At 43.2% G+C, this 8,428-nt stretch overlaps 11 non-coding genes and 3 pseudogenes across 11 annotated transcripts; all 14 read right to left on the bottom strand.

The window, feature by feature from the left end:
• Positions 1–187: 187 nt before the first annotated feature.
• On the bottom strand, positions 188–307 carry LOC129115780 (5S ribosomal RNA). Its single transcript, XR_008533247.1, has one exon. It is a non-coding gene; the product is annotated as a 5S ribosomal RNA (ribosomal RNA).
• Positions 308–652: 345 nt separating this feature from the next.
• LOC129115775 (5S ribosomal RNA) lies at positions 653–771 on the bottom strand. Its single transcript, XR_008533242.1, has one exon. It is a non-coding gene; the product is annotated as a 5S ribosomal RNA (ribosomal RNA).
• Positions 772–1,153: 382 nt separating this feature from the next.
• On the bottom strand, positions 1,154–1,272 carry LOC129115777 (5S ribosomal RNA). Its single transcript, XR_008533244.1, has one exon. It is a non-coding gene; the product is annotated as a 5S ribosomal RNA (ribosomal RNA).
• Positions 1,273–1,651: 379 nt separating this feature from the next.
• On the bottom strand, positions 1,652–1,770 carry LOC129115779 (5S ribosomal RNA). The gene has a single exon (XR_008533246.1). It is a non-coding gene; the product is annotated as a 5S ribosomal RNA (ribosomal RNA).
• A 381-nt stretch (positions 1,771–2,151) lies between these two features.
• On the bottom strand, positions 2,152–2,270 carry LOC129115788 (5S ribosomal RNA). Its single transcript, XR_008533251.1, has one exon. It is a non-coding gene; the product is annotated as a 5S ribosomal RNA (ribosomal RNA).
• A 379-nt stretch (positions 2,271–2,649) lies between these two features.
• On the bottom strand, positions 2,650–2,768 carry LOC129115786 (5S ribosomal RNA). Its single transcript, XR_008533250.1, has one exon. It is a non-coding gene; the product is annotated as a 5S ribosomal RNA (ribosomal RNA).
• A 382-nt stretch (positions 2,769–3,150) lies between these two features.
• LOC129115782 (5S ribosomal RNA) lies at positions 3,151–3,267 on the bottom strand (annotated as a pseudogene).
• Positions 3,268–3,647: 380 nt separating this feature from the next.
• Positions 3,648–3,766, bottom strand: LOC129115774 (5S ribosomal RNA). Its single transcript, XR_008533241.1, has one exon. It is a non-coding gene; the product is annotated as a 5S ribosomal RNA (ribosomal RNA).
• A 383-nt stretch (positions 3,767–4,149) lies between these two features.
• Positions 4,150–4,268, bottom strand: LOC129115785 (5S ribosomal RNA). The gene has a single exon (XR_008533249.1). It is a non-coding gene; the product is annotated as a 5S ribosomal RNA (ribosomal RNA).
• A 380-nt stretch (positions 4,269–4,648) lies between these two features.
• LOC129115783 (5S ribosomal RNA) lies at positions 4,649–4,769 on the bottom strand (annotated as a pseudogene).
• Positions 4,770–5,150: 381 nt separating this feature from the next.
• Positions 5,151–5,266, bottom strand: LOC129115781 (5S ribosomal RNA; annotated as a pseudogene).
• Positions 5,267–5,644: 378 nt separating this feature from the next.
• LOC129115776 (5S ribosomal RNA) lies at positions 5,645–5,763 on the bottom strand. Its single transcript, XR_008533243.1, has one exon. It is a non-coding gene; the product is annotated as a 5S ribosomal RNA (ribosomal RNA).
• A 384-nt stretch (positions 5,764–6,147) lies between these two features.
• On the bottom strand, positions 6,148–6,266 carry LOC129115784 (5S ribosomal RNA). Its single transcript, XR_008533248.1, has one exon. It is a non-coding gene; the product is annotated as a 5S ribosomal RNA (ribosomal RNA).
• A 381-nt stretch (positions 6,267–6,647) lies between these two features.
• Positions 6,648–6,766, bottom strand: LOC129115778 (5S ribosomal RNA). The gene has a single exon (XR_008533245.1). It is a non-coding gene; the product is annotated as a 5S ribosomal RNA (ribosomal RNA).
• Between the last annotated feature and the right edge of the window lie 1,662 nt (positions 6,767–8,428).

The following is an 8,428-nucleotide window of genomic DNA, read 5'->3' as shown; positions in this document are numbered from 1 at the left end:
GATTTGCCAGACACACTCACAGCTTTTAAATGTCAAATCAGAATGTACAAAGTGGCTATAAGGATCACAAATGTAGTTGTCATTTCTATACCGGCAAGTCATGATCTAGCTATTTCCTTCCCACCCTGTCGGTGTCCACTGAAAAAGCAGCAGCGCCCTCTGCTTTTTGTAAAGAGGAGTGAAAAAAAGCTTACAGCACCTGGTATTCCCAGGCGGTCTCCCATCCAAGTACTGACCAGGCCCGACCCTGCTTAGCTTCCGAGATCAGACGAGATCGGGGCGTGTTCAGGGTGGTATGGCCGTAAGCAAATATTGTGCCTACCAAAGGGCCTTTTAAAGATACTATATCACCACGCTTTGCTCTTTCGTCTATACAGGGAGCGCCTGCAGATTTGCCAGACACACTCACAGCTTTTTAAATGTCATAGTGCAGTAAAAAGATTAATATTTACTGTTGAAATGTAGAATACGTTAGCATAAAATTGAAAAGAAAATGATCGATGAGCTTAGGAATGATGAAAGCCATCATTTAACTGGATTTGTGTCATTTCTATACCGGCAAGTCATGATCTAGCTATTTCCTTCCCACCCTGTCGGTGTCCACTGAAAAAGCAGCAGCGCCCTCTGCTTTTTGTAAAGAGGAGTGAAAAAAAGCTTACAGCACCTGGTATTCCCAGGCGGTCTCCCATCCAAGTACTGACCAGGCCCGACCCTGCTTAGCTTCCGAGATCAGACGAGATCGGGCGTGTTCAGGGTGGTATGGCCGTAAGCAAATATTGCGCCTACCAAAGGGCCTTTTAAAGATACTATATCACCACGCTTTGCTCTTTCGTCTATACAGGGAGCGCCTGCAGATTTGCCAGACACACTCACAGCTTTTAAATGTCAAATCAGAATGTACAAAGTGGCTATAAGGATCACAAATGTAGTGCAGTAAAAAGATTAATATTTACTGTTGAAATGTAGAATACGTTAGCATAAAATTGAAAAGAAAATGATCGATGAGCTTAGGAATGATGAAAGCCATCATTTAACTGGATTTGTGTCATTTCTATACCGGCAAGTCATGATCTAGCTATTTCCTTCCCACCCTGTCGGTGTCCACTGAAAAAGCAGCAGCGCCCTCTGCTTTTTGTAAAGAGGAGTGAAAAAAAACTTACAGCACCTGGTATTCCCAGGCGGTCTCCCATCCAAGTACTGACCAGGCCCGACCCTGCTTAGCTTCCGAGATCAGACGAGATCGGGCGTGTTCAGGGTGGTATGGCCGTAAGCAAATATTGCCTACCTAAAGGGCCTTTTAAAGATACTATATCACCACGCTTTGCTCTTTCGTCTATACAGGGAGCGCCTGCAGATTGCCAGACACACTCACAGCTTTTAAATGTCAAATCAGAATGTACAAAGTGGCTATAAGGATCACAAATGTAGTGCAGTAAAAAGATTAATATTTACTGTTGAAATGTAGAATACGTTAGCATAAAATTGAAAAGAAAATGATCGATGAGCTTAGGAATGATGAAAGCCATCATTTAACTGGATTTGTGTCATTTCTATACCGGCAAGTCATGATCTAGCTATTTCCTTCCCACCCTGTCGGTGTCCACTGAAAAAGCAGCAGCGCCCTCTGCTTTTTGTAAAGAGGAGTGAAAAAAGCTTACAGCACCTGGTATTCCCAGGCGGTCTCCCATCCAAGTACTGACCAGGCCCGACCCTGCTTAGCTTCCGAGATCAGGCGAGATCGGGCGTGTTCAGGGTGGTATGGCCGTAAGCAAATATTGCGCCTACCAAAGGGCCTTTTAAAGATACTATATCACCACGCTTTGCTCTTTCGTCTATACAGGGAGCGCCTGCAGATTGCCAGACACACTCACAGCTTTTAAATGTCAAATCAGAATGTACAAAGTGGCTATAAGGATCACAAATGTAGTGCAGTAAAAAGATTAATATTTACTGTTGAAATGTAGAATACGTTAGCATAAAATTGAAAAGAAAATGATCGATGAGCTTAGGAATGATGAAAGCCATCATTTAACTGGATTTGTGTCATTTCTATACCGGCAAGTCATGATCTAGCTATTTCCTTCCCACCCTGTCGGTGTCCACTGAAAAAGCAGCAGCGCCCTCTGCTTTTTGTAAAGAGGAGTGAAAAAAAGCTTACAGCACCTGGTATTCCCAGGCGGTCTCCCATCCAAGTACTGACCAGGCCCGACCCTGCTTAGCTTCCGAGATCAGACGAGATCGGGCGTGTTCAGGGTGGTATGGCCGTAAGCAAATATTGCGCCTACCAAAGGGCCTTTTAAAGATACTATATCACCACGCTTTGCTCTTTCGTCTATACAGGAGCGCCTGCAGATTGCCAGACACACTCACAGCTTTTAAATGTCAAATCAGAATGTACAAAGTGGCTATAAGGATCACAAATGTAGTGCAGTAAAAAGATTAATATTTACTGTTGAAATGTAGAATACGTTAGCATAAAATTGAAAAGAAAATGATCGATGAGCTTAGGAATGATGAAAGCCATCATTTAACTGGATTTGTGTCATTTCTATACCGGCAAGTCATGATCTAGCTATTTCCTTCCCACCCTGTCGGTGTCCACTGAAAAAGCAGCAGTGCCCTCTGCTTTTTGTAAAGAGGAGTGAAAAAAGCTTACAGCACCTGGTATTCCCAGGCGGTCTCCCATCCAAGTACTGACCAGGCCCGACCCTGCTTAGCTTCCGAGATCAGACGAGATCGGGCGTGTTCAGGGTGGTATGGCCGTAAGCAAATATTGCGCCTACCAAAGGGCCTTTTAAAGATACTATATCACCACGCTTTGCTCTTTCGTCTATACAGGGAGAGCGCCTGCAGATTGCCAGACACACTCACAGCTTTTAAATGTCAAATCAGAATGTACAAAGTGGCTATAAGGATCACAAATGTAGTGCAGTAAAAAGATTAATATTTACTGTTGAAATGTAGAATACGTTAGCATAAAATTGAAAAGAAAATGATCGATGAGCTTAGGAATGATGAAAGCCATCATTTAACTGGATTTGTGTCATTTCTATACCGGCAAGTCATGATCTAGCTATTTCCTTCCCACCCTGTCGGTGTCCACTGAAAAAGCAGCAGCGCCCTCTGCTTTTTGTAAAGAGGAGTGAAAAAAGCTTACAGCACCTGGTATTCCCAGGCGGTCTCCCATCCAAGTACTGACCAGGCCCAGCCTGCTAGCTTCCGAGATCAGACGAGATCGGGCTTGTTCAGGGTGGTATGGCCGTAAGCAAATATTGCGCCTACCAAGGGGCCTTTTAAAGATACTATATCACCACGCTTTGCTCTTTCGTCTATACAGGGAGCGCCTGCAGATTTGCCAGACACACTCACAGCTTTTAAATGTCAAATCAGAATGTACAAAGTGGCTATAAGGATCACAAATGTAGTGCAGTAAAAAGATTAATATTTACTGTTGAAATGTAGAATACGTTAGCATAAAATTGAAAAGAAAATGATCGATGAGCTTAGGAATGATGAAAGCCATCATTTAACTGGATTTGTGTCATTTCTATACCGGCAAGTCATGATCTAGCTATTTCCTTCCCACCCTGTCGGTGTCCACTGAAAAAGCAGCAGCGCCCTCTGCTTTTTGTAAAGAGGAGTGAAAAAGCTTACAGCACCTGGTATTCCCAGGCGGTCTCCCATCCAAGTACTGACCAGGCCCGACCCTGCTTAGCTTCCGAGATCAGATGAGATCGGGCGTGTTCAGGGTGGTATGGCCGTAAGCAAATATTGCGCCTACCAAAGGGCCTTTTAAAGATACTATATCACCACGCTTTGCTCTTTCGTCTATACAGGGAGCGCCTGCAGACACTTGACACACTCACAGCTTTTAAATGTCAAATCAGAATGTACAAAGTGGCTATAAGGATCACAAATGTAGTGCAGTAAAAAGATTAATATTTACTGTTGAAATGTAGAATACGTTAGCATAAAATTGAAAAGAAAATGATCGATGAGCTTAGGAATGATGAAAGCCATCATTTAACTGGATTTGTGTCATTTCTATACCGGCAGCAAGTCATGATCTAGCTATTTCCTTCCCACCCTGTCGGTGTCCACTGAAAAAGCAGCAGCGCCCTCTGCTTTTTGTAAAGAGGAGTGAAAAAAAGCTTACAGCACCTGGTATTCCCAGGCGGTCTCCCATCCAAGTACTGACCAGGCCCGACCCTGCTTAGCTTCCGAGATCAGACGAGATCGGGCGTGTTCAGGGTGGTATGGCCGTAAGCAAATATTGCGCCTACCAAAGGGCCTTTTAAAGATACTATATCACCACGCTTTGCTCTTTTCGTCTATACAGGGAGCGCCTGCAGGTACCAGACACACTCACAGCTTTTAAATGTCAAATCAGAATGTACAAAGTGGCTATAAGGATCACAAATGTAGTGCAGTAAAAAGATTAATATTTACTGTTGAAATGTAGAATACGTTAGCATAAAATTGAAAAGAAAATGATCGATGAGCTTAGGAATGATGAAAGCCATCATTTAACTGGATTTGTGTCATTTCTATACCGGCAAGTCATGATCTAGCTATTTCCTTCCCACCCTGTCGGTGTCCACTGAAAAAGCAGCAGCGCCCTCTGCTTTTTGTAAAGAGAAGTGAAAAAAGCTTACAGCACCTGGTATTCCCAGGCGGTCTCCCATCCAAGTACTGACCAGGCCCGACCCTGCTTAGCTTCCGAGATCAGACCGAGATCGGGCGTGTTCAGGTGTGGTATGGCCACGTAAGCAAATATTGCGCCTACCAAAGGGCCTTTTAAAGATCATATCACCATGCTTTGCTCTTTCGTCTATACAGGAGCGCCTGCAATTGCCAGACACACTCACAGCTTTTAAATGTCAAATCAGAATGTACAAAGTGGCTATAAGGATCACAAATGTAGTGCAGTAAAAAGATTAATATTTACTGTTGAAATGTAGAATACGTTAGCATAAAATTGAAAAGAAAATGATCGATGAGCTTAGGAATGATGAAAGCCATCATTTAACTGGATTTGTGTCATTTCTATACCGGCAAGTCATGATCTAGCTATTTCCTTCCCACCCTGTCGGTGTCCACTGAAAAAGCAGCAGCGCCCTCTGCTTTTTGTAAAGAGGAGTGAAAAAAAAAGCTTACAGCACCTGGTATTCCCAGGCGGTCTCCCATCCAAGTACTGACCAGGCCGACCCTGCTTAGCTTCCGAGATCAGACGAGATCGGGCGTGTTCAGGGTGGTATGTGTAAGCAAATATTGCGCCTACCAAAGGGCCTTTTAAAGATACTATATCACCACGCTTTGCTCTTTCGTCTATACAGGGAGCGCCTGCAGATGCCCAGACACACTCACAGCTTTTAAATGTCAAATCAGAATGTACAAAGTGGCTATAAGGATCACAAATGTAGTGCAGTAAAAGATTAATATTTACTGTTGAAATGTAGAATACGTTAGCATAAAATTGAAAAGAAAATGATCGATGAGCTTAGGAATGATGAAAGCCATCATTTAACTGGATTTGTGTCATTTCTATACCGGCAAGTCATGATCTAGCTATTTCCTTCCACCCTGTCGGTGTCCACTGAAAAAGCAGCAGCGCCCTCTGCTTTTTGTAAAGAGGAGTGAAAAAAGCTTACAGCACCTGGTATTCCCAGGCGGTCTCCCATCCAAGTACTGACCAGGCCCGACCCTGCTTAGCTTCCGAGATCAGACGAGATCGGGCGTGTTCAGGGTGGTATGGCCATAAGCAAATATTGTGCCTACCAAAGGGCCTTTTAAAGATACTATATCACCACGCTTTGCTCTTTCGTCTATACAGGGAGCGCCTGCAGATTGCCAGACACACTCACAGCTTTTAAATGTCAAATCAGAATGTACAAAGTGGCTATAAGGATCACAAATGTAGTGCAGTAAAAAGATTAATATTTACTGTTGAAATGTAGAATACGTTAGCATAAAATTGAAAAAGAAAATGATCGATGAGCTTAGGAATGATGAAAGCCATCATTTAACTGGATTTGTGTCATTTCTATACCCGGCAGCAGTCATGATCTAGCTATATCCTTCCCACCCTGTCGGTGTCCACTGAAAAAGCAGCAGCGCCCTCTGCTTTTTGTAAAGAGGAGTGAAAAAAGCTTACAGCACCTGGTATTCCCAGGCGGTCTCCCATCCAAGTACTGACCAGGCCCGACCCTGCTTAGCTTCCGAGATCAGACGAGATCGGGCGTGTTCAGGGTGGTATGGCCGTAAGCAAATATTGTGCCTACCAAAGGTCCTTTTAAAGATACTATATCACCACGCTTTGCTCTGTCGTCTATACAGGAGCGCCTGCAGATTTGCCAGACACACTCACAGCTTTTAAATGTCAAATCAGAATGTACAAAGTGGCTATAAGGATCACAAATGTAGTGCAGTAAAAATATTAATATTTACTGTTGAAATGTAGAATACGTTAGCATAAAATTGAAAAAGAAAATGATCGATGAGCTTAGGAATGATGAAAGCCATCATTTAACTGGATTTGTGTCATTTCTATACCGGCAAGTCATGTTCTAGCTATTTCCTTCCCACCCTGTCGGGTGTCCACTGAAAAAGCAGCAGCGCCCTCTGCTTTTTGTAAAGGGAGTGAAAAAAGCTTACAGCACCTGGTATTCCCAGGCGGTCTCCCATCCAAGTACTGACCAGGCCCAACCCTGCTTAGCTTCCGAGATCAGGCGAGATCGGGCGTGTTCAGGGTGGTATGGCCGTAAGCAAATATTGCGCCTACCAAAGGGCCTTTTAAAGATACTATATCACCACGCTTTGCTCTTTCGTCTATACAGGGAGCGCCTGCAGATTGCCAGACACACTCACAGCTTTTAAATGTCAAATCAGAATGTACAAAGTGGCTATAAGGATCACAAATGTAGTGCAGTAAAAAGATTAATATTTACTGCACACATTTGTGTCTATATAACCACTGCCACATTGTCTGTCTGAGCGCTCTATGAAAAGCGTGATGATATCATGAAGGCTAACGGTAGGCGCAACTGCTGACAGACACGCCCGATCTCATCATCTCAGGCGAATATTCTGTCATTACTGAATGAAGTAGTGCTATAGCTTTTTTCACTCTCTTTTACAAACGGGAAATTTCTTTCGTGGCGTTCGAAGTGAAAATGGCAGATCATATTATAGAAAATGACAAAAAAAATCAATTAAATGATAACACAAATCATTCGCTCTCATCGATATTTTCTTTTCGAACACATAGCGGCGTATTCTACATTTTCATTCCATTTGTGATCTGCGCCGCACGTTTAAAACAGCCATTGTGTCTAACGGCGATCTCTACGCGCTAAGCGCTTGTAGGCGCAATGTTGCTTTACGGCCATACCGCTATCTCGTCTGATCTCATAATGGCGAGTCAGCCTTGAATGGGAAGACCTATAACACAAAGCGAGAGAACATACTGCTGCGTAGATGGAAGAAAATGGCGATCGCCGACTGCTGCTGTTGCTAGAAATGACGCAAGTAAATGATTGACAAAAATCATTCTAAAAGCTAAATCGATCATTTTCTTTTTCAATTTTATGCTAACGTATTCACTACATTTCAGCATATAAATATTAATCTTTTTTGCTGCTACGTCTGTACTTGTACGTCTGTTTGACATTTAAAGCGTGGTGGCTGTCTGGCAATCTGCGAATCCCTGCATAGACGAAGAATATGTTATAATATCTTTAAAAGACCCTTTGGTAGGCGCAATATTCCAGCGCATTATACCGCCTGAATTTTGCCCGATCTCTCTGTCTCTTTAAGCGTATTCTGATCGCCGCTGGTAGGTGCTGACAAACTTTTCACTCTCTTCACAAAGAAACCAGGGAACGCCTGCTTTCGTGGTTCAGCGCTTTGCCCGGCTATAAAAATGACACCATCCGGACCAATATTGGCTCTCGTCATTCACAAACTCAAATTCGTCATTTTTAACAGTTTTATGCTAACTTTATTCCCATTTCAACAATGTAGTATTATCTTTGCCGCTGTGTTATGATTATAACCGCTTTATACATTATTTAAAGCTGTGATATCTGGCTATCTGCAAATATCTCGCCAGACGAAAAACAAGCGTAAACATTATGTATCTTTTAAAAGACGCTGGTAGACTCTGCCCGGCCATACCACCTGGTACGCCGATATAATCTGATCTCTCGAAAGTCATGTCTTTGCGGATGAAGGCGAGAATACCGATGCTTCTGCTTTTCTCTTCACGAAACGAAGGCCTCTGCGTCTTCAGCGTGAAAATAACAGATAAGCCTTTGCTCCTCCGTATGAATGACACCTGGATGATGTGATGACTTTCATCTTCTAGCTCTCGTCATTTTCTTCACCAGTACACTTCAACGTATTCCCACATTTCAGCGGTAAACAGTGG

Source organism: Anoplopoma fimbria, unplaced genomic scaffold (assembly GCF_027596085.1).
Source record: "Anoplopoma fimbria isolate UVic2021 breed Golden Eagle Sablefish unplaced genomic scaffold, Afim_UVic_2022 Un_contig_12433_pilon_pilon, whole genome shotgun sequence".
Lineage (NCBI taxonomy): Eukaryota > Metazoa > Chordata > Actinopteri > Perciformes > Anoplopomatidae > Anoplopoma > Anoplopoma fimbria.
Note: the sequence above shows the minus strand (reverse complement) of the source record. Positions and strands in the feature narration are given on the sequence as shown.